Here is a 25,175-nt window from a genome sequence, read left to right as displayed (position 1 = left end):
CAGTGGCCAGTCTTGGCCACATGATCCAAAGGAAGACATCCACTTAAACAGATGATGTTTGTTTCCAATAAAATTGTAGAAACAGGTGGAGAAACTAATCCTTCAAATGGTACATAATGTCAGTTCCAGATCAAAACATACATATGCCATGATTTTGGGTTTCATCAGTCAAGTTTGATTGTATTCTTGGCCAACATCGTCTTTACTGTCCTCTTCCATCTTTGGCTTTGATGTTTGTCTTTCTTTTTTTCGAACTGAACTCTGATTTGGGGAACTCGCACAACTTGATTTTATTTTGAAGACAAACATTTTACTCTAATTGGAGATGCCATTCAAGTTACAGCTGAGCTGTCAGATATGTCATAAACTTGTTATTACTGTGTTGCTGCTTTAACAGACTTTCAAATGAAAAATAAATGTACTTTCTGATGACTGTGCAGTTTCCTTATAATTTTACAGTACTAAATAAACGAGAGAACTGCATTGCAGGCTGGAGTTCCAGGGTTTGTGTGTAGAAAGTGCAGAAATATATATAATTAACTTAAGGTTAAATGGTGAAAATAAGTGTGTGTGTGTGTTTGATACACTACTGTTATAAAACAAATGATAAAAGGTGTCAGTCAACACTGACTACTACTACTTTGAAGATGCTAAGATGCTAAAACAATGTACCACATACTGTATATAGTTATAATGAATGCACTATAACTTGAACAACATTACAGGTGCACTTAGGAATAAAAATATATCATGCGTTGCCAATGTATTGCCTGACATCCAAACCTCTTTTTTTTTTATAGCTACAGTACACATACTCTGTTTGAAGCTGGTCAAAGTCATCACATATGTTTCACAGTCTTTTCGCTGGCTTTGTACACTAAAACCAGGCAAAATTGCACTTGACATAGATAGGGACCACTTGGAGTGGGTTCAAAACATGTATCTTTAAAGTGTGCTTGCTTGCAGTATGCAAGTGAGTGTTGTGGTAACAGTTGTTCTGTAAAAAGCTCGGCAATGTGCATATTGTCAGAAGAATAAAGGACAAGCTGCTTTGAGATCACAAAATGCCCTAATTGGCTTCTACTTTCAAAAAATGTGTTTTTATAGCGAGGTATTTTTAGCACACATGACAAATCAAAGTAATGTGATAACAGCGAGGCACATGTGCAACTAAAGTACCATGGCTTCAAGCTAGGAGGACTGTTTGGACACACTGCTGTTAGTAAAACATATAAAGTTTCTGTAAAGGTTTCTGTGTCTGTAGGAAATGCATGAAAGAATATACTTTAGACCCTTTATATTCACCAGCACAAAGAAGCCATCACCTAGACAAAATATGTCATGAAACGGAAGGTCCCACCCTGGCTTTACCCGAGTCACATTGTAAGAGTGTGCAGCACAGGATATCATTACTATTAAAGAGGAAACAAGGCTTAACCAGTGCCAACAACCTGCCATTAAAAAGCTGAATACCTCATTGTACTGTGGTCTAAGTCTGAAACTTTGAATAACAGGGATTTTACCTGGTTCTCCCTCCCCTAGGCAGTGAGACGTTGCCACACTTGACGTTGAATAATTTCACTTGCCTTACAAATCAACACCATTCATTCACATGCTTCCTCTGCCAAAGAAAGATATTAAATAAGATGTTGGCGCGCTCTTTTTCCTCGATTAGTATGCTGTGAGGCAGACAAAGCGGGTCATGGCAGAATTAATGGCCTTTGACGGTTTTAAGTTCCTTTCCAGAATCAAGTGTGATTGGTGGGGAGGATTTGTGAGGGTGATGATAAGAATGCTGGAAGGCAGGCTGACATTGTGGGTCCCCAGACAAATGAGTTCATTAGAAATGTCTGGCAAGATAGGTCTTAACCTGAGTCCTCTTCAGGAAAAAGAGAAATTCTGATTTGGGCCAAGCTTGAAAAAAGGTTAGTTACTTCTTTAGGCTCAGTCAGTCTTAGTTATAAATATGGTCTTTTCCCTATGGGTGTTTCAGTCCACTTAGACCATTTCATCACACTGTGGTCTCTGAAATGATCAAGCGTGATCCGTTGTGATGGATCAGAAAGATACACGAAGAGGAGAACCCGTACTCCCTTTAACTGATACATAACAGCTGTAGAGAAAACAAATATTGTACAGTCGTTAAGGAGGTATTTTCTCAAAAGGTTTGTGGGAAAGGCTTAAGTGTGAAGACACACAGACCTGCACGTAGTTCAAATATTGTACAAGTCTTTTTTTCATTGTAGTAGGGCTACATTTAGAAACAAAGTCAAATCACATCACACCTTAGCTCAATGTCAATGCAACTGCCATCCAAACAGTACATTGCACATTTCAGTTTTACTTTCAGACCTTGTTAGATCAGTTGGTGTTACAGCAAGGAAATGAGAAGATTAAAAATAAGTATGGTTTTGGAGTAGATGAATTGTATTGCTTTCCATTGTAAGTAATTACTACACAATTTCTGAGTCCATGCTGTTTGACTGTTAGTCAAAACAATGTGTAACTTGATCGAATCCTAGTTGCCTTTCTATTCCCAGCCTGGTTCACTGCAGTTGAACCTTACACCATCTCTGCTCACCTACAGCACTATTACTCTCATTCCTGTCCTGCTGTCAAAGAACACAGGCAACCTTTCCCCTCACAGACAAACCTCAGGAATTCAAATGACTTTGCCAAGTTTTCCTCTCCTCCTCCTCGCTCTTTTTTTATGAACAAAATTTTCTCTCTCAATCCTCCTTGTGCCTCCTCTGCCAGTCAGCCATTTATAAACAATCCTGTCTAACTGACAAATACAGCCCAAAACAAATCATCCTGCAAGTAAACAGAAAAGTCACTGAATAGACTGGACCTCCCTCATTTTTTTTACACTTTCTCACTTCTCATTCTGAAAGCTGCCCAAAAAGTGTCCTAAACATAGTAGTTCTGTGTCTATCTTATCTTATATTATCTTCAACTGTCTCCATCTCGTGTCGGCTCTGCAGACCTTCAGGTTGAGTTGATATTCTGCTGCTGTGACTTAAGATCCCATGAAACAGAAGTGTAATACTGCCTGACAGGGGGATATCTGTCACACGGGAGGAACAGTTCTGTGGTCAGATGTAATGTGAAAGGAAAATGTTCTTGGTATTAGGTGGAAAGATTTGTTGAATACTTGATGATAAGTTTCCACCCGAGATGCTGAGTGTAAACACGTACAGTCTCTTTCGACTCATCCTTTAATTTCACACACCGTATTCACTGCCAGAATCTTTATTTTGATCAGATTTTCCACACATCTCATCAAGACAAAATCAACGGGTGGTCTGAACAACGGGGCGGAGAAATCTATGAAATCACAAATGTTTGGCGGTGTTGAATTTTTAAAAATTGGAGACCCTCAGTGCACGTCTCTTTTCCACATATTGGGGTTCCCGACACAGACAACCTTTCCCCTCTCAGACAAACCTCAGGAATTCAAATGACTTTGCCTAGTTTTCCCAGTACTCACCAGCACAGAGTCCTGGGTTTGATTCCCAGAGGAAGCACATACATGACACGTCCAAGAGGCAGCCTGTTGTAGCACATCTGCTGTTAGCACAAGAATTGTGTGTGGGATTGTTGAAGTTCAAATTATTATTATTTTCAACGCAGACAGCGTGTTTAGATAAATCTTTACCTTATATCTAGTTTTGACAGCATGTTTGTTTATTATCAATCTTACAAGACAAGTCAAGACAAGATAAGATATGTGATTAGCCATATACCTGTGGTGGCAAGAGATAGTTTATGATTATTATTTTGAGGCCCAGTTATTTAATGTTACCACTTGGGCAAGTGCAAGAGCAAATTCATTGCCAAACAATAACACAGTGGCTGTTTCCCACACTTAAGCCAGCACTGGTAGTGAGACATGCTCCCTTCCCTCTCCTCCCCTGAGGTGCTGGAACAGAGCCAGCTCAGGATACAGACCACCGCAGCACTGACATACATACAGACAAAGACCACCACTGCAGAGTCATAGTGCACTACAGTACATAGGTACAGCCCTACATCTGTTTGTGTTATGGCCACAGGATGCTGATATCATCATTCAACATTCAACATCACTCAACTAAGTAATGTGTAATTTCAATTAGAAAAAAATAGAAGGTAGATTTTGGTCTTTGTTTATATTTGCTGGTTCCTTAAATTAGACATGGCATCCTGCTGTGACTGCCATTTGTTACATAAGTTTCTCAGCGTGACCATAACCTCTTTCTGACTTCTCATTATTGCTAAAATAACAAAAGAAGATGGAGTAAATATTCTCAGCAGTTCTCAGAGCTTTCTTAGTGTGCAGTGGGGTTTTTTCCTTGATCTGGGACAAAATGACGTAGAACCTTAATGTAATCAAACTGGCTACACAGCGCTCTTGGAAAGAGTTTTGATGCCTCAGTGGATGACATAATGGTAGTATAAAATTATATGGCATTAAAAAACAATTTTATCTGGACAGATTGTTTTCTTAGCAACTGCGATGACATATTTGTTTACTTGATTGCAAGGATTACGCCTTCAAGATGGTGCATGGACAAATTTCAAGGGTGATTGCAGTATTTTTGCATATACTACAATTTATTTAGGAATAGATTTTATAAAAATTCTAGTTTCAACTCAAAATTGTTATCATTATATTATTGCATGTATAGTAATTAGGGAATAACGTGTTTTTTATACTCCAAAAGAGTTGTTCTTTTCTGTATCCTGAAGCATGTACAATTAGTAACATTCGTTGAAGTAAAAATGTCATCAGTTTTTTAAAAAAGTCTTTGTCCATTTCACGTCCACTAACAAAGTGTAAAGCAGTAATTATGAAATGGTGGCCCTTGGGTCAAATCTGGCCCACCGAACCATCCAATCTGGCCCGCGAATGCATTCCAAAATAAACCAGAGAATAGTGTTAGACAGAAATGTAATTTTCTAGAAAAAAAATCTGACCCTCTGCCACATATTGCTGGTGACCCTTGGTGTAAAGAGTGCATATGAAGTGTCTCTCACAGAACACATTACTGACTGAAATAAAGGTCATGACCCTACCGCTTGGTCCTAGTCATTATGTCAGCTCCAGCGAGTCATATAGGGGACAATGATGTCACTGTACGAGACCTAAACATTCCAGGGCAGACCAAAAACCCAGAGCTAAACAAAATGACATACAGTACGACTGCACCGTTGATGTACGCAATAGCCACGGGCAACATTCACACACTCAGCATAAACCTAACATGTTACCCACAGGACCCAGGCTGCACTCACATGGTAATTCACATCTGTTTTTAGGCAGTTTGTGGTCCGAGTGTGGTCTCCAAATAACATCTTAAATGTTAAACCATTTTAATGCGGTGTGCCCTTTTATTTTTGTCTTTATGAAGGAACTGTTATCGATGTGTTAACTCTCAGTTTTAACCTCTAATGGCTTTCGAAAATGTTTTCCTTGCCAATTAAAAAAAACAACTTGTTAAACAAACACATTCAGACATTTTTTTTCTTTGCTGACCAACAATGGGTTAAAAGTCTAAACCCCGAGATGGAAATAAATCATAGTTAAGACCACAAATAAACTATCAGATGCATGTCACCTAAATGAAGGGTGAAAGAGATATTTGAGTCAGCAGCAGAGCCACAGTGGAGCCGTTGGACCCTGTGCCATCAAGATTAACAGCCGCAACTGTAGTCTGGATGTAGCCTTGGGGAGCGGGGAAGTGACTAATAAAGTTAAGTGTTGCAGTATCTCGTAGTATCTGGTTTATTTTTTTTCCCAATGCAGTGACACCCTGACAGATTCCTTTTTTATTCTTAAAAGGCAATACAGTACATATGAGAACTATATACCGCAGGAGTTAGCAAGCAGGGTAACTGTACACAGTTTGTCATTTTGTTTTACTATTTTAGAATATTGCAATATTCACCATGTGGTGTTTTACTGCAATCCTAAGCTTTATGAGTTATTTTCAAAACAAACTTTAAAATTTAGTACTATATTTAATACTACTATTCTGTGATACAGATGTCAACATCTTATAGCCGTTAATGGTCTAGAAATGAGAAAATGAGGAAAGTTATAGCACCAATATTAAAAAGTCTATTGCTTTGTCTGGTGGAAATGTCTCTTATTTAGAGAAAGAGACAAACCCTTGTGTTTCTCTGGCCTTAAAGCAATGGGGCAACAAAATGATTAGATTTCCTTTACTGTTTGTTGACATAATCCCATGCAACAGTGTGTTTGAGTCATCATCTCAGCAGCTCTTCAACCCTCCAAAGACAAGACTGAGTGCACGTCTGCAGTGTATGTATGTGTGTACGTGTGGCCTGCTCCGGTTTGAGAAGCCGTTAGGGAAAAAATGCTTGTGTTCAGATTTGAGCCGAGATATTTTCATGAGCTGGGTTGCTATTTACAGAACCACTGCTGTGACTCAGAGTACAAACTCCGGCGAGCAAGCTGATACCCATCACCGGAGACTGGCTCAGGGCCAAATCTGAATTTCTGAGTGTGTGCTGCATTACCTCCAAATAACAGTATCATTGTCTGGATTACTAGTGGAGAAGGCATTAAGAGTTGTCCAAGTGCATGTTTGATTTTTTTTTAATCTTTACATCATATAGTTTGTTGGATGATAAGGTCAAGAGGTCATTCTATAGACTGCGACGGAATGAGTAGTCATCTAACTGGCTTTATTTAAAAATAAAAATAAAAAGAGTGTCACAGTGCCCCCTCTCTTGATTAAACTGAAATGGAGTCATTGATGGATTTATTTCACTATGGAAGTAAACCAAGAAAGTGCACCATTCCTCAAAACAAAGCACATGTTATTTAAAACACAAAAACAAAAACACCAGAGCTACTTTTTCTGGTGTTAAATTACAGGAGTATTTTTTAACTGACCATTGGTCACAGGCAACTAACATCTAGGAAAATTGTATGGAAAACCAATCTCTGGTTTTTGGTACTTCTCAGAGTAGTAATCCACAACGCACAGGAATTTCTATATCTTTTCTATCCCATCCTCGACCTTATATAAAAACATCCCCAACAGTGCTTACACAGAGACACAATATACACAACACAAACACAGACAGGTACGTGGAGACGTTCGCCTCACTTAATGCTCATCAATCATCCCTTTTCCACCAGGATTGAGTCTTAATGTCTGTTAAGAAATACAGAACATGTGTTGTAAACTAATATAAGACTAGAGTCCCCGGGCCATTCAACGTATTTCAGTCCTGGGCCTAAGTATTCCTCAAAATCAAATCCATTTATAACACGGTGGTCCAAGCTCGAATCAAACCAGCTTTATTAAAATCTGCCTGATGTTTGTTGTCATCGGTCACTCACTGAAACACTGATCGACTTGATCTGTGAAGTTATTTATTTATGAAGTTATTTATAAACAATAAATTCAGCTGGAGGGATCTTTTGAAGCTATTAAAAAAAACTGACCATACAAAATAAGCAGACTTTGAAAATAGCACAAAAATATATACTATCTATATTTATATATGTATTTTATAATAATGCAGTTTGTTATTCCAACTCTTCCCTTTTATTTTCTTTACAGAATACAGTGAAAGGAGCAATAGTTCTGTTCATCCAATCAAAATTAAGAAAATGTGACAGTGATGAGGGAGGGAGGTGTCAGGGGACATCAGGGTCTCTGCTGGGTGTGAAGTTGAGGTTGACAGGAGGGAAATTTTTCCTACTCACATTTGCATTATTTATCCGGACATGTGCATCATTAACAGATGCTTTGGCAGCTGTTAAGTGTAACTCTTTAAAGGTTCAACGGAACCACAATATAATATTTCATATGGAAGTTAAAAAAAAAAAAGAAGAACATTTGCAGAGGCTGTGAAAAAAAATGATGTAACTAAACAATTCAATATGCAGTAGTTTCTGTTACATATAATACACGTGCGACAACTGTGTACTTAGTATGTATTTGTGGCATTAAATAGGTGTAGTAGTGAAGTTGGATGGTTATAAAAACTACTTGTAGTCCAGCCAAGGCATAAAGAAGTTTGACTGGGGACCAGAGAAAAAAGTCAGAAATCCTACCACTGGAGCACTGTAGTATTGTTTAAATAATAGATTCTTTCATTAAATATTATTTTGAACATCTGAACACAACCTAATTTAAACCAAAAATGTCAAGGTCAAAATCTAGACAGAAGGTTACAAATCTTGCTCATCCTCGTTGTTTGCATTATACAGTATAATAGACATTTTGTTCTGAACACTAAATGTTTTACGACTAATTGCAAAATTTTAAAAGTACCATTTAGGTGCATGATCAAATTCACCCTGTGGGGTTTCCCAGGAAAGACCCTTCCCTGGCGCTGCACACAGGAGAGCAGACGAGAGTATAGGAGGGTCCCTGCCTGACAGGAGCAGTGAATGACTTCCTCTAAATGCTATGCACGGTGACATCTGCAAACCATAACAAGCCCTTAAAACCCCCTGAAAACTTGATACGAAGAACAGGGCCAGGCCTTTTTATTTTTTTATTTTTTACTCTCGTAATGAGGCCATGGGATAAGCATCTTTGCAGAGAGGAAAAGGAGGAGAAGGAGGACGACGAAGAGAGGCTCCTGAAAGTTCACCCAGTATGTCAGCTTTGTTTTATTAATAGGTTGTCACTTTCCCACTAAACATTTATACAGCATTACACCTCTGGGCAATTACATCTATGATTTACAGGAAGGAATTCTTAGATGTTAGTGTTTTACTGTGGTGACCCTGATGACCAGCTGCTGTTGTCAGACTGTTAAACTGTGTATTAACTGTTTTCCTCTCCTCTTTGACAAACACAGGTTATTGTTCAACTTTAAACTGTTTACCACTCATATTAAGCAGGTGTAAAAAGAAAAAGGGACACTAGGTGTTGGGTGTTGAAAAGATCATTCGGAATTAAAATGCTTAGCCTTTGCGCTGATGTTCTTTTACCTTGTAAGTATTCTACTCTACTATCTTTTGTTTAAAAGGAATGCTTAAAAAAAGATTTAAATGGCTTGACTTGAACAAAAACAGATGTAATTTCTAAAGCCAGCAGGAGCCAGAGATGACAAAAACAAATTCACAAGGCTCCATTTGATCTTTGTGAATGCTGATTAAATACATAAGACACCAAATCCAAGGATCTATGTGTTTTTCAGTAAATACCAGGAAATAATGAGAGGAAACTCACTCCACTGCATGGCCTCTGAAATCCCTCTGCCCCAATCTCCACCCCTGCAATTGTTCCAATTGTGTGGGTGCACCGAATCATGGTAGATGGAGGGCTGGGACAGTCCTCAAATGGAGGCTGGCTCCTTCAAGGATCAACTCCAATTGACGCCAAAGCAGCCTGAGGACTCAACTGTTCACAGCCACATTTAAACATGGAGAGTTGGAGAGTTAAACAGTTGTTGTTTACTGTAAAACTGATAAAGATCCACTCAAGCTGATTTTGTTTGACATTGGACTGTGAAGGAATAGCTGAAAAGATTGTATTTTTGTGAAGTTAGGTGTGTTCTAAAGTGCCAGGAAAGAATGTGTCCAGCTCACTCTAAGTGTAGGTCTTTAAAAAGATTTGTAATATCTGAAATTAAAAATAACTAAGAAAAGCAAAACCTGTGCAAACTAACACTGTGTATCAGCGTTTATAACTTTGTAAGTGCTGTCAAAGACAAAGTGATATACATTCAGAGTGAACATGGATTATGTGTTCGCGCCTAACCCTGAAAAGGAGTCAACCAGGTGCCTTATCTTTGTTAAGTCAGTTGAGGATCAGTGTCAGAAATGCCAGCACGCTCCACCAAAGCCCCCCGGCACTTCCCGATGCAACTCAATCTCAATGGCCGACTTACAGACGAAAAGTTCCATGCCTCAGACTTTACCTCTGCTTCCTCTCTCATTTCCTCCTCTGGGGCTTTTTTGTTGTTGCAAACATGTAATTGCAATGTACTTTTCCATTTTCTACCAATTCTGGTGAACAGGAAAAGCCCTGTGGATTCACAGGCACTGAACCCTAATTGGGCTAATGGGTATGGTATATCTAAATTACCTCCCTCCATCCATGCGGGCTGCTATGTTTATGTCTGCTGCCTTGGGTAAACTGCACCCCCTCGTCCTGTCATTTATCGGGGCACTTATTTGCTGTAGAATGCAGCTCCACAGCAGATCTTTATCAGCCTGGCATAGCCATCTGTCTGCTGTATGCAGTCAGTAGGACAACGCACTGGTTCCATTTGTTTAATCTTGCATTTTAGTCAACGTCGTGCTAGAAAGACTGGTAATTCTTTAGTCTCTAAAATAGCTAATGTAATTACAAATGTGTGACAATTTGATTGATTTTACCCAAGAGGCCAATTCAAAACCATGTGACGGTAAAGCATGGAAGGTGACCAAAATCACCATTTGGTCATCCTCTCTTTAACTCATTTTGCAATTGCTTTCATCTTTTGTGTGTCAAATGGTGACCTACCTACTATAAAGCTAACATGTGTACACTGCTGCCTGGCAGGAAATTCACTGAAGCAATAACTAAAAAAAAAAAAAAAAAAAATTCTGTTATCATATGCCAAATTTTCCCCAAGACCGGAAACATCTAGTAAGACGTAGAAGTATTTCTATCTCCAACCACTTGATTTACATTATGCTCAGAGGCAATTGTAGGATTATTGTTCAGTGGGGCCCAAAATAGCTTGTCCGTATTTCAGCTTTAACCTATGTAATGATCCCAAGCTGCAGAAGGAGTTTCATATGTTGATAAACTTTAATGTTGGTCCCATCTGGATCTTTGATTTGAGGAAAACTATATTAAAACCAAATCTGAATAAGCAATGTGAACGCCTGAGGTTTTTCATGTATTATCTATTTCATGCAGGGCTGTCAGATGTGATATTTTTAGGTTCAGAACCAAATGAGAAAAACGGGCCAAAGCTCATAACTAGAAATGCAGATCCGAGTGAATGTTATTGTTCATATTCACAGTGAATTAAGAACAAAATAAAAGAAAGGGGCTGGTGTGTGTGCCAGGCTCCCAGTTCTTATTAAACACCAGTTATGTTTAACCAGCATTCCAAATGGTAACCCAAATAACACTTCCGACCTCAGCAAGAATGAAAACAAACCCAGAAGAGTCACAGCGTGGTTCTTCAGTGGCCACCATGAAACAGTTAAGAGCCACTTCTCCTTCATACCTTTACTGTTGCATATATCACTGCTGTGAGAAGAAATAGTCCCACTGACAGATGGGATGTGTAGGCCCGCATCATCAGACCCTTGTTGGGATACACTGTCACATGCTCCTGCAGTGCCTAAGGTGACCTGACGTGACCTCTGGCTGCCCTGCAAATCCACAGAATCCATGTGAACACACACTCCCATGTATCTTGCAATTGACGTGGGGGGAGGGGTTGTTATCCTTGGTACTAATGCCTTTTCCCACCAGTTAGGAAAAGAGCTTTTGTATGATTTAGAAAATATTTTTTTATAATTGACAAAGAAAAAGTAAAAGAGTTTTTTTTTTGTTGTTTTTTTTAAATCACACCACAATTGTTCCATCTAGTTGTAAATGTACACAGACTGACTGGCCAAAGACTCGGACATTAATGATTCAGAAATCATTACATTCAGCACTCCTCCGTTACTACCTCGTACTCAGCCTAATCCAGGTAAGAGGAATCCTGCAAGGGAGGTCCCTTTTCAGCCTAAGGACTAGCAAAGTCTTCAGGAAAAGGGGATTGAAGCCATGTGGGATAAATCAAGCCCTGGAATTAGCTTTGCATATGAGCTAAACCAAGCAAGTCTTAGCTGACAAATAAACTCAAGAAAAAGGAGGAGTCCTGGAGCCTCGTCTGAGTATAAACAATGTGCAAAAAAAAAAAAGAAAAAAAAGAAAAAGAAAAACAATAACTCTATAGACTGCTGGAATGAATTGACTTGTATATTGACCACTAGTGCCAGTACACAAATTATAAACACCTACATTTGACAAAAATGACAAGTTGATTACAGAGCAATCTGATTAAAGTAACACAACTAACACATCTCTGGTTTAAATTACACACACTCTTGTACCATCTTAGCACACTGTGTACCTAGGTTTTCTGTAACATGACAGATGTTTTTTTGTACCAAAGTCATTGGCAGCAGTGGAGCATGATGATAAGCGTGAGTGATGTCATATATGTTGTTCTATAGGATTACCAGAGTCCTGGAACAATTCTGGTTTTACATTCAGAAGGAAACAGCGTATATCTCTGAGATGTACGCATGTGTCATCACACGTGTGTGAGACGTAACTATGTTCATGGAGGTAAAAAAGATCTCCCACACTAACAAACTCACTCCCTGTTTCACTGCTGCTGCCCAAACACTCTTTTGTTTATTTGTTTTTGGGTGTAACTCTGAAACCATGGTGCTGGGCCACACACACACACAGACACGAAGACACACACAGACACACACACAGCTTCAGTTTCAGTCAAACAAACTGATTGTGAATGCTTGTCTTACGTATTTCCGCACTCTTTTCGTCTCTGGACTGATGACAGCAGTGAAAGAGTCTTCATGTTAATCTTCACAAATGTGATGTCTGAAAAAGCCTGGATTTGGTTCCGGAGTTCAATCGGAAATAAAATTGAACTGATAAGACACTGATAGATAAAAAGGTTTGAAACAAACAAACAAACAAAATAAACTGGACTTGAACCTAAATGTTAATAAGATTACAATGAGAAAATTGTTAAATATAAAGTAGTTCAGGCCACTAAAAGGGCAACATTTGACAATTTAAAACACAGTCTAAGTTGCAGACCAAAGAGGATTGACATTTATCCTACATTCAACTGCTACACCAAGACCCTGGGAGTCAGTGTGACGAAATCCACGTGCATTTTAGGAGATGTAATTTATAGTAAACATACGCTTGATTAGAATTGTGAATTACTAGCCATGCATATTTTATACATGCATGGATTATGGTCACTGTATTTAACCCATCCAGTAAACATTAATATAGACTCTACATATGTTCAGCTCTGAAGGCCCACATGAAATGATGAAGTGGACCAGATTCGACCTGTGGGCCTTGAGTTTGACATTTGTGATCGAGACGATCCTGGCAGATGTTATGGCAAACTCAAATGCCTTCCACTTCTTTTTTTCCCTAAGTACATTTCAGTTACAGAGCACCCAACCTCTTTCTTATTCTCTCACACTCTCTCTCTCACACACACACACACACCACACAGAAAGATAAGAATTGGCTCAAGCCTAGCTGGCGTCAAACCACTGCCGCTAATCACACTCAGGCAGCGCTCTGTGTGAACTCAACTGTTCCATCAGAGCAGCCAAACCCTCATCTCCATCACCACTGCCACCACCTTCCCTCTTCTTGTATGTCATGCTAAAAATATATATAAAAAAGGCTCAAGTAAATCATTAACAATTTTCCTTTTGAAAACATAGCCCTGTGTCACTGACATTGCATGTAATGTAGCAATTTCTTATTCCTTTCTGACACAACAGTGTGTAGATCGCCTAACAAATCTGTCAGCGTTCATTAAGGCACATCATTCATTTCGGTACTCTTTCTATAACATTTCCAAATCGACAAAAACACAAGCTTTGAACCAAAACATATTTTCTACACATGCAGAAAATGGATGCCTACTCAGAAATCAAGCTCACATATCAAAGCTGTGTATATTAGAATAAAAATTAATTGTGTTCCTCATCATTGGCCTGTTTGACCACTGAAGATTATGTGTGTTTTGTTTGGTACTTAGCTGAGGTTGACTTAATTTTACTGTGTTTGCCAGATAAAGAGAGAAGAAGCTGTAAATGTGAAAAACTAAAATTGTGTGAGGAGTTATGTGAAAATATGACTCAATTACTACTGTTACCATAACAATGACAACATCCACAGTTACTGTACCACCACGTCCTTAGTTAAGCAGAGGTTGAACCCTAGGCTGTATAATAAATACTAACATACCTTATGAATCAATAATTTAACGCCACTCAAAAAAGCCATTTATGCAAATCTTTGGAGTTTACCTTACACCAGTCCACCAACATGGATTTGAAAATTACTGGAAATGAGGAATACACTAATACAAATTCCAGTAGGAAAATCAGGTGCAATACTTCAACCTAAAACTTGAGCTGATCCAGTGATCTGATATAGCGTAGTTGGTTTAAATAGGTCAACATTGTCAATGACAGGAGCAAGGATTACTATAACATTTGTTTCCTTTAGAGTACAAAACAACTTAAACACCTGAAGACTTACCTTAGTGTTAAACTACTGTAACATCTAATCTCATTTTAATGACAGTGAATGGATGAGGAGAATATGCCTCACCTTGTCTGTTAGTTAGTTACTTTACCAACTTTGTACATCAGTATCAGTTTGAAGACCTTTCTTTTAATATAGAAATGATTCCTTTCAGATTGTAATAGCCTTCTGTTGAGATGAGAAAATAAAACTGACTGCAAGTGTTTTTCTTGATGTCATCACTGTGGTTTGAGTTGAGCTCATACCTACAGACTGCATGTCACCCCATTTCTCAAAGAGCTGTGCCAGGTATATAACACTGACTTCCAGTTCATTGCATATTTATTATAACCAGACCTAAGGTGGTAAGTGAAATACAAAAAAAAATAAATAAATAAATAAACATTTGTCATTGTATCAGTTTGTAAAAATGGTACCAGGTCAACTTTTGCTTGAACTCACCAAACCTCTGACTAACCACTAGCACAAAGCAACAGAGCATTGCTAGAAATGCTAACTGCAATGGAACAACTACATTTTTATTGCATAATCTATATGGCTGTGATTGAAATCAATCAGTTTAACAACATATTTGATGTTTGCTATTCTAGACTTGATTCTAGCCTTCATTTTTTCAATTTTCTTCTCTTTTCTCTCTTCTCAGAACAAATTTGACAGAAAGTAACCACTTCTAACAGATATCAACAGATACTCTTGTTGCATCTGGCCAGTGTGGTGTACCACTCTGTAACCCTGCCAGGTTAAACAGATCATGTTTGCGGTGAAGCAATCAATCCATCAGGTTCTCTCATCCTCAACCAGAGAATTAGTTCAACATGGTTAGCATCAGTTCAAGTTCTTTTCAAGTGGCTAGCCTTTGGTTAACCACGATACAACATGTGGTGTTGGGCCTCCACACCAAAGGGCCACCAAGGAAAGCTGAGGCTATGAGATCGAATGGGAAAATCAAACAGCGACATGTTCATCCGATGTTTTGCGTGCAGTGTCACAACAAGGCCCTGAAGGATCAACAACGTTCTGTGCTTGTACAGGAAAGACAAAGTCTGACCCATGTCAAACTAGTAATTTTGGGTCGGCTCACCTCTGTAAAGGAACAATGAGCGAATCATGTAGGATATAAAAATCATCTGTTATTTCTTCTTGAAAAAATTCAAGGACTTAGATAAATGTCAATGTCACTTCTGGTTCCTTATGTAATCCAATATAATGATGTACACACAGTGGTGGTGTATCATTCATCAAAATTGTTCTCCAGGGCAATATAAGCACATTTTTGTGGTCATCTTCAGTGTTACTGAATCTTAGTGTACTGGTGATGTTGCTGGCCACTCTCAGAACGGTACTCCCTGAAGGTCTTCACGTTCTTCTATTTTATTATAGTTGATAAAATAATAATAGTTTTATTTAGCTTATATAGTATGAAGCACTTTGTAGGTTAAGTATGGACAACAGTCCCATCAGTTAAAATAATATATAAGAGTAATGTAGCTGTAGGATGAATATCGGGTCTGTGGCCCCGTGTCTGGTGAATATTCATTAATTCCTCCGGGCATTTCCTGCGTGTCAGAGTTGAGTTTAGGGCCGTTCTAAGTTTAAAAGGGAAGTCAGAGCACACTCACCCCTACAAGGGAAAAGTTTCGCTCTCAAGGGAAAAGAAGCGTGATTGGAAGTCAGCAATTTACCATGTTGGAGATAATGAAATGGAAGAGATAAGAGTGCCACGATTTAGATGAATAAGCCAATCCCCAATTGGTTTTCTGTGAAGACAGCTCCACACGCACAGCACACGCAGACTACACCAACAGACACCAGTCCTGCCTATAGTCACACAGAGAGCCAATATGCCAGAGTGAAGTGCTCCAGAATTAGCATATCTCGCTGAGATACACCTAACATTAGCAGGACTGTAGGTTAACACTTTTGCGGGCAATCTAATATTTTGGTAGTTGTAAATTAGTCATACTTTATGTACAATCCACTTTTAATATAAACATATTTTCACAATTACCATCTTTCTTTTACATTGAACAATGGTCATAAAAGTGACACAATAGCTTCTTAAACAATTTTGTTTTGTTTGCTTTCTTCTGTTTCATCTCATCACAACTCATTGTAAATCTAATATTGTGACACTTGTTTTTCTTTCTCTGTGTGTTCTATAAGTTTATTATGTCTTCATCCACATCAAATATGTTGTTTAATTTTGCAGAAACATGAAGTTACATTTTAGTGGATTTTCCAGCTAAAGAACTTTGATGTAGTCCAAGTCCTTGAGCACTACAAGGTATCGGTCAAGGTTGTGAGCACCATGTGTTTCCAAACGATGCAGTGTATCACAGCGGTGTTACGACCCACGTCAAAAAGTAACGTGTATTTCTGACGTGATGCAGCTGCAACCAATTCACAAAACAGACAAACGCCTGTTAACATCTAACCCAAGCCAGCGGAGGCTCTTCAAACACAAAGAGCAGTAAAGGGATTCACTGCCTCAGAAAATCATGTCACATGTCAAGCTGACATGCGAGTGTCTGAAATATGACTGGGCTGTAATTTCCCACCTGGCCCACTCTCGTCAGACACCCTCTGCTGTTTCTCTGCACATCTCTGAGAGCCACAGACCTGAGGTAACCTCCGGTTTCCATCAATTGGTCTTTGGGAGGCTTAATTATATGAGAAAAGGATTTTAGACAAAACAGAATGGAAGAGAATTGAACTTTCCACAGAAGATATGAGCGGGGGTGTCTGTACAGATGACATTTCCTTTGCTGTTATGTCTCCATCTTTCCATCTATCAGCAATCAGTTACAAAAGGAAGAGGCTGTTAGATCAGAAGAGTTTTCCAAGCAGCACAAAAAGAAATGTATCCTGTCCCAAAATTAAATTGGCTAAAGCAACTTAGAGCAACAGGGTTGAAACTAAAATCAACTGTTAGATTAAAGGCTTATTTGTAAAAAAAAAAACAAAAAAACCCCACAATACATATATACAGCACAACTTCACTCTCTCTTTGCATTATGACCTAAACAGGAGCACCCATGCATCACAACACACTCATACAGGAAACTGAGGGCATCCGTCTGACGACTAATGGCTCCAAATTGTGTGCTAATAGTGAAACCAATGCATGTAGAGAAAAAAAGGAGCAGAGAGTCGGGCGTTGAAAGAAAATAAACAAAAGCAATAGGAAGGGGAAAAGGGCAATTTTAAGTTAAAAAAATATTAATGTAATCAAGGCAAATTAGTCAGTTTTTATGATAACATTCCAAGGGTGAAGAGTGTTTTTTTTTTTTTTTTTCTCTTTCTTGAGGAACAGAAAGTGGGTCGAGTAGTAAAATGGCACCAGGGGGACAGAAGCAAACCTAGACTAGAGCAAATATTTGTTTTTACATGTTTTGGCTCCTTGTGTTTTATTGGAGCTTTAGCTGTAGATGATGTGAATTGATCCTGTAATTTTATTGTTTCAGTGGTTCCTAACAGAACAGTGTCTACAGAGTCTGTCAAACTTTGGACAAACAGTTGGTACGCTTCATTAGGAACTTTTTCACTACCAGGCAACTATGCCTATTCACATTCAGATGCGTAGAGGATGTTAACTGGAGGAGTTGACATACATGATGGACTGTGACCACATCCTGTTATATTTCATGATAAATTCTCTTCGAGTTTGCCTGTTTATCTAAAGTTCATTGAAACTGTACTAGAGTCGGTGCAAAGTATAAGTTGTCTGTGAATGTGTGTGTTGGTTAGTGGGCGAGGTTTATTCCTCCCCCGTTGGCCGTAGCAGAGTGATGAGCGAAGGGGAAAGAAGGTCGAGACAGTAGTACAGAAATCCTGCAAGACCTAACAAAACTGGTGCTCCAGGGCTGAAACTGTGCAAACAAGTGCACAAAAGCCGTCACACAGACACGCAACCCACTTCCGACTTTGCAATTACATATTCACTTGGACGCACACGAGCGAGCATTGAGACAACTCTGGTTTACTGAGTCAGATGTGAAAATGTCCTCTTGCGACAGACGCAGTAAGTTCACAAATGTTGAAACAGACTGTGTGAGCCGTGTGTGAAAGACATCCAAAGCACAGATCCAAGTCGGCCCTGGAGACAGACCTGTAAGAGGTTGACCAGGCCACCACATCACAGGACTTTTACTAGATCGATTGAAGCCTGTTTCTGTCCAAGAGTTGCAACAATCCCTATGTGAACTGAGTGATGTGAAAAGGAACTGGCCTTCTCAAGTCCACTGTAAAAAGCAGTGGATATATGTTTAAAGAGGAGACCTATACCTGTGGAAGAGGTTTGTTTCCTAAATGTACATGGCAGTATTCTAGAAGTACATTCTGACATACATGTGAGTGATGTGTTGGACTCCAGCCGAGAATCATTTTTGGTTCTGTTCTTTTCTCCAAACTCTGATCCCCTGTAGTTACAACATCGGTCAAAGTCAAGCGAGTGGGATAAATGCATAGTCACAGAGCTCCCACTTGTGGTCACACAACGTATAACCACGTCTGTTCACATTAAACTGGCCTTCGCTGAGAAGATGCAATAAAAGTGCTGCTGACCCCTCAGCACAGCAGACCCCTGAACAAAGAACAATGATCTAAAAAGGTCCTTCTTGTCTTCACTCTCTGAACAGATCAACGCATGTGAGTGAGATCATTTTGGAAAATAAAACCTACAATTTCACAAACTCTTTTCACTCAACACAGGACTCATTGTCAAAAAAAGCATAAACAACTATGACGTAAGCGGACTGGTGTGAAGCACAAGAGTAATTTGTCTTATAATAATGAGTGGTCATGGTCTCAGTTGACTTACTGTGAATTGGAGACAGATGTTGAAGAGAAGGCAGTACATGGGTGGCGTAAACTGGGTCAGGCTCACATGGGAAGATTGGTGCAATCCAAACATCAGGTTCCTCTCTGAGCATCATGTGACCTGGTTCTGGTCCCTGTTGAGTCACAGTTCGCCCAATAAACTGGCAATTACAAAGAAAATGATTTTCAAATGAATAATGTTATCAGGAATCCTTCACCTGTTAAATTTTTTATACTGATTGTATATTTAAACTAACATTTTACAAAAAAAAAAAACCCTCATCAAATCTTTTTTCATACAAAAATAAAATCATTTTACAAAGTGATTTTTAAAAAATACAACATTAATTTATTAACTGTGCTAGATAATGGAAACATTGATACAGTAATATGTATTAATTAAACAAAAGAAACTAGAAAATTAGATTAATAAACAGTATAGATCTAATGTACAAATTAACAAGTGTAGTAAATAATTAAAAGTTTAAAGTAAACTTTGAGAGGAGAAAAGCTTCATGCTACCTACCATTTTTAAGACATGTAATTTAGTTAATTAAATTCTGTGTAATTTTCTGAACATCTAAATGAAACACGTTTACTAATCAACCAATCTAATATACAGTACATCGCACTAAAGCTTTTCTCAAGAGATTTTCTCCAATCCCCAAAAATACACTTTGAGTATATAGATAAAACTTTTGATATTTCTCAACTGTTTAATGTAATGTATTATTTCACATGACATCTCTGTGAAATATTATATATTTTAGTGAAAAAGTGTTCAGAGTTCATAGATGACCACATAAAAAGACCATATTAAACACTGTTTGTTTCCAGAAATGTTACACTGAGAGCTTAAGGTTTACAGCACTTATTAATCTGTCATTTTTATATCCCCCGCCCCTTTAGCTCAGTTCATGCTAAAGAGTTTTTTAAAAGTGATGTCTGTTTCAATCACAGTCAGAGGAAGCTTCCAACATTTAGCTGCAGAGTCTGCGATGGAGATTCACAATAAAGACAGTTGCATTTGGCCAACTGCTGTCTTTCCAACCAGGTTGGAAAAAACCTTTACATGTCGCCATCCACAGGGTCAGGAAGAGGAAATTCAACTGTTTCTATTGGCATTGACAAGCGTGTCAATAAGAGTTTGGCCCAACGAGAAGAATGCACAAATCAGACTCAACATATGATTTTGCATAACCCAGGCTCCACAGTGCACCTGACCTGCAGGAGCTGGATCTGGAGAAGGAGAAGAGTTTGAGGTTTAACTACTCATTCCTTCTCTTTCTGACATCAAGCCATCACTCTCTCTCCCTGCAGGGAGCAAAAAGGTCGGAGCAAAGCCTTTATTCTGGCTGGGATTTAGCGCTGGCCTCCAGGAGAACTCCTATTCTCTCTGGCACATGTAGCGGTGCTCTATCATCTCTCTCTCACTTAAATGTTCTCCCGTGCTCTCTCTCCCCCACTCCCTCCTGTCAGATCTGTCTTCACTGGGGCTTGTAAAATTATCTGGCAAGAATGACTCAAAGCAATGGACAAGACCAGGGTCCCTAGTGTCCCACAAAAAAAAAGTTGTTTCATTAAAAAAGAAAAGTTCACAGAAACTTTTCACTTCTTGTTGCCAGAGGTCCATTTCTTGTTGAATAAACCACAGAGAAACAAAGTGACTCATTAAAAATAGATGAATTCCAAACCTTTGTGAACAATTGCTGTTCAATTAAATTGACAAAACATGCTGAAGTCATTGCTGCCCAGTGGGTGAGCATTTTTATCTCCAGTTCTTGGACAGGGCTGCAGCAGGACTGTGAACTCTGACATAAACAGGGAATGCTTACTGTGTTTGGGTTAGTACTTTTTCCCCTGGCAGGAGAACATGTGATGACACAACCTGATGGTTGAGTTGCCTCCACTTCAGCAAAGTTCCTGTTATATGTGTATGTATGTGGAAAAACAACAACAAAAAAACAAAAAACAAAAACGGATTATCTTAATTTAAATTGAAATACTTCCAGTTGACATTTCGTAGTATCATAATTACTTTACAAAATACACTGCATCACATAATTGGTCCAGTTCTTTTTTTCTTCTAATTTTAGGACTTTATGCGCAAAGAAAAAGTTGCAGCAGTGAAAACAAAGCTTTTTGTATGTAAATAGAGCTCCAACATTTTAACTTTGCTTAATACAGAGCAAACGGTTAAAAAGAAACACAAATAAACAACACATTAGCAGTTGATGTGGCTCCAGCCCCTTTTAGTTGAGTACACACAATTTTACATCTAGATTCTCTGCTGGTAATATGCTATTAAAATTATTTATTAGTAGCTACTATTCCATTCAGCTAAAAGCAAAACACTTACGTTTTCTAAATCATGTATATCATTATATCGTCAACATCAAAACATAGGGTTCCCTAATTTAAATTGTTTGACATTTTGTCTAAAATAACATTAGCATAATTCAAGTGAGACAAAATACAGGTCCGAAGAATCACCTGTCGATGTTTGTTTGTGTTTGTTTGCGCATTAAATTATAACAAATGCTAATGAAACCGACGTGAATAGCTTAATATTTTTTGAAAACTTAATCCATGGTGATTTTAAACTAAGTACTCACCAAGTAAATGTAGATCTAGTCCAACAGCAAAAGTACAACTGCATCAACGTTTACGGTTCCACCTGTGACGCTACGTCCACCTTACCGACGCTGGTAAAATAAACGTGACACTGTCTACGTTCTACGTTTAAAAATCATTATTTTATAGTTCCTAATGGACCTACGTGATTAAAAGTAAAGTACAAATAAACGAAAAAATACAAAGAAATGAGAACGAACTAAGAAAAATGTTACGTTATAGGCCAGGTCACAGGGTGAAAAGTGCAGGTGTTGTCAATAAAATTAATTAGTGCTATGTGACGTCAACAGCATACTGTTATTATTGTTATTATTGTTATTATTGTTATTGCAACACTACACAAATAGAAAACCAACACAGCACAGATTAGAGGAACAAACAAACTTTTAAAACAACAAACAAACATAAAAAGTTAAAAATGAGAGACATTACTAATTTAGAAATACAAATATAGAAATATAAGTTAGAATTACATATTATTCAAGGTTACAGTAATATTAGTATTTTTATGAAATATAAACGAAAATTCTCGTAAACTTTCCAAATACTTACATTCACTTCTCACTATATTAGGTAGAGGGCAGTGTTGTATCAATTCTTCGTCGTGGCAGCTACTGTTCCTTGCGCCGTTGTTGCCTCACGTTTATATTAAAACGACTCGAGTACACGCTTAATATTTTTTTTTATTTTAAATATCAACCCAATACATAATGTCTTTTTAACAGCTTGTACATTTTGATCGTCTTTTAATTTAATGAATATATGAGGATAACTTCACAATTAATATTATTATTATTTGTTGCCGTTTTATTTTATATTTTATACACTAGTTTTTGAGGTCACATCCCAGTTAAGACTGCACTGATTTCTATCCATTTCCACACTAAATAATCTTCTACCTAAACCCCCAAATACCAGTTTGGCACTGTGTTCTTAATTATCCCCCTTTATCTTTATCAGACCACATTGCATCCATGTTGCTAAAAGTCTCATAGAGAAACAAAAACAGCACCACTGTGTTTCTTTTTAAATTATATTCTGTATGCGTTATTGATGTAATGACAACTTGTATTATAATGTATCTTAATGTATAGCATATTGCATTTTTGGAACTAATGATGTAATTGTTTTATCTAAAAATGTTTACTTGGAGAGACCACCATGATGCACTTCATATTTAGTATTTTGAAGATCATACCAATGGGAAAACAAGTGGTGGTGGGCTGCAAGAAGCCCAACAGCCTCCACCATAGTGAACCTGAGCTGTTCCCAGAGCAGCTCAGAGATGTGCTCTGACAATTGCTTCGCAAAGAGTGAGTTTACCCCAACAAAACACAGCAAGTATAATCAGAGCTAATGTCTTTGGCAGTGAGTGGTGTAACAACTCTAGTACACAGCTTCGGATTTCCTTGGGCTTGTTTGGCAGTTGTCTCTCATTGGTGGTTGCAAAACATCTCAGAGAGAACCCCGGAGGGAGCCAGTGGTTAGATACGGTGCATGAGAGAGAGCCACCCAGACATCATCTTCGCATTATACAACACTCAGCGAGCAGTGTCTGGTTCATCTCAAATCAAAGTGAAAGTGATGTGGACCATTTTCTCCCTCCAGGAGGGATTTTTACATAGAGGGAGTTTGCGTGAGGGAGGAGAGGGGAGGTGGGTGACTGTGGTCGAAGCTCTGCCATGGGAAGGAGAACACAGAGAAGTCTTGATAATGAAGCATGTCCATCTACAGAGGTGACAAACAAACTGAACAGGGCTTTTTGAAGTACTGCATGATTGTACCATTTTCCTGTAGACCACTGTCAAAGTATTCCTGTACGACAAACAACATGTACAGAGAGTTAGACACGGTTGACATAGAAGTAAAAGAACAAAAACACACACAAACAGAATACTTACATTAGTAAAAACAAATGTGAGGAACTCTTAAAATTTAAACATTTTATTAAATGTACTTTATAAGAACCTCTGGTGAATATTAATGTTTGTTAAGGTTCAGTCATCATCTTTTCAGTGTAGCATGTTGTCTTACACAAGTACTTTTGCACAATTTTTGTAAAAGTAAAAAACTAAAAACAAAAAATGATCAAAAAGGGACAAAACTCTATAAAGGATCAGATGTAGTTCCAAATTCAAAACACTTTATTTTGAGTTATAATCATTAATTTTATTTTTATGAAAAAATATCATCAATATTTAGACACACAAGTTGATAATTTAAAATTATCTGGATTCAATAACTCAGTAAAGTGAGATAATTAAATCCCACATTCATTGACTACAGACACTGTCACTGCATTTACTGTTTGACAAACCTGCAACAACATGAAGTGAGAGACAGTCTCAGTGATATTTTTACTAAGCTGTTTTTTCTGTCCAGTAAAGCCATAGATTGGGACCAGATTCCTGAGAATTCTGGGATTGAAAACATTACATGAAGCAACATTCTGTTTTAAGCGACAGACTGGCAGTGCAACTAAACAAACTGTATTTACTGCTCATCCAAAACAGGAAGTAAACATTCTTAGAAACTTCAGGAATTAATGTTCTCACTATTGCTCAGCGCACAAGTCAAAGTACCCACTCAGACATCCTAACGAGAGGACACACTCTGTACACTCAATCATTGTATATTTTCCACACGATTCTTTTCCCTCTTTTACCACACTGTCAAATTAACGCAGTGTCCATAGGAGGGTGAGAAGCAGAATTGTCAGGAAGATGCTGGTGACCTGACTGAAGATCTTCCAGGAATGCTCTGGCTTTGTTGTGCTGCTCCCCTAGCTCTGCAGTCAGGGGTAATGGCTTTAGCAGGGGCAGGTACACAAAGCTCCAGTGGCCACAAACCGGAGCTGGACAAAGTTTATTGTTGACATCTGGAATTTCTTTCCTCCCCTTCATTTTTATTTTCTTCCTCCTCTCATTCCTTTTTTTCCTCTTTTTGATTGAGGGCTGACTTACCCAGTACAGTATCCATCACCATAAAAGAGTCAGCCAACTAAATATAGACATTTGTTTTCTTCTGTCTGTTCTCGTGCTGCATATGTTATTTTTTTTAACCACACGTGATATCGTGCCCTCTTTTGACCTCAGTGTCACGCTAATGCTTCTACACACTTGGTAATTATCGCTCTGGTGGCCTTCAGTGGGAATTCATCTCACATTGCAGGTCAGCTGACTCATACCCGGTCAATGTGTCACACAGTGCATTGATCTGCCCACAGCGTGAAAGCTAAGGCACTGGCACACTGTCATTATACATCTGACAATAGCATTAACCAATCAGGACGCTTTCAACATTTTGGTTAAATTTTTTCACTTTCATCACACGAACCTCTGAGAGTGAAACTGTGCTGCTCTGACTTGGACTATTTCAGTCCTATTGTTTGCTGTCTCTGTCTCATGTTTCTTCACA

The 25,175-nt window shown here is 38.3% G+C and overlaps 1 long non-coding RNA gene across 11 annotated transcripts in view; it reads right to left on the bottom strand.

The window, feature by feature from the left end:
- The window catches only part of LOC103381852 (uncharacterized), a 117,984-nt gene that overhangs the window by 88,664 nt on the left and 4,145 nt on the right, over positions 1-25,175 (bottom strand). For 3 of the 11 annotated variants that reach the window (XR_003050218.1, XR_003050220.1, XR_003050221.1), the window contains exons 1-3: positions 21,740-23,657; positions 20,960-21,047; positions 19,126-19,285 (exon numbers count right to left, since the gene is read on the bottom strand). This is a non-coding gene — a long non-coding RNA (uncharacterized LOC103381852). Of the gene's footprint in view, positions 1-15,774; positions 17,095-19,125; positions 19,286-20,959; positions 21,048-21,739; positions 23,673-25,175 lie in introns of those variants that run through there. The other 8 variants (XR_003050216.1, XR_003050215.1, XR_003050213.1 and 5 more) reach the window with 6 other exon arrangements.

The sequence above is a fragment of the Cynoglossus semilaevis genome, chromosome 8 (genome assembly GCF_000523025.1).
Source record: "Cynoglossus semilaevis isolate Cse_v1.0 chromosome 8, Cse_v1.0, whole genome shotgun sequence".
Lineage (NCBI taxonomy): Eukaryota > Metazoa > Chordata > Actinopteri > Pleuronectiformes > Cynoglossidae > Cynoglossus > Cynoglossus semilaevis.
This window is presented reverse-complemented; position numbering and strand designations above follow the sequence as displayed.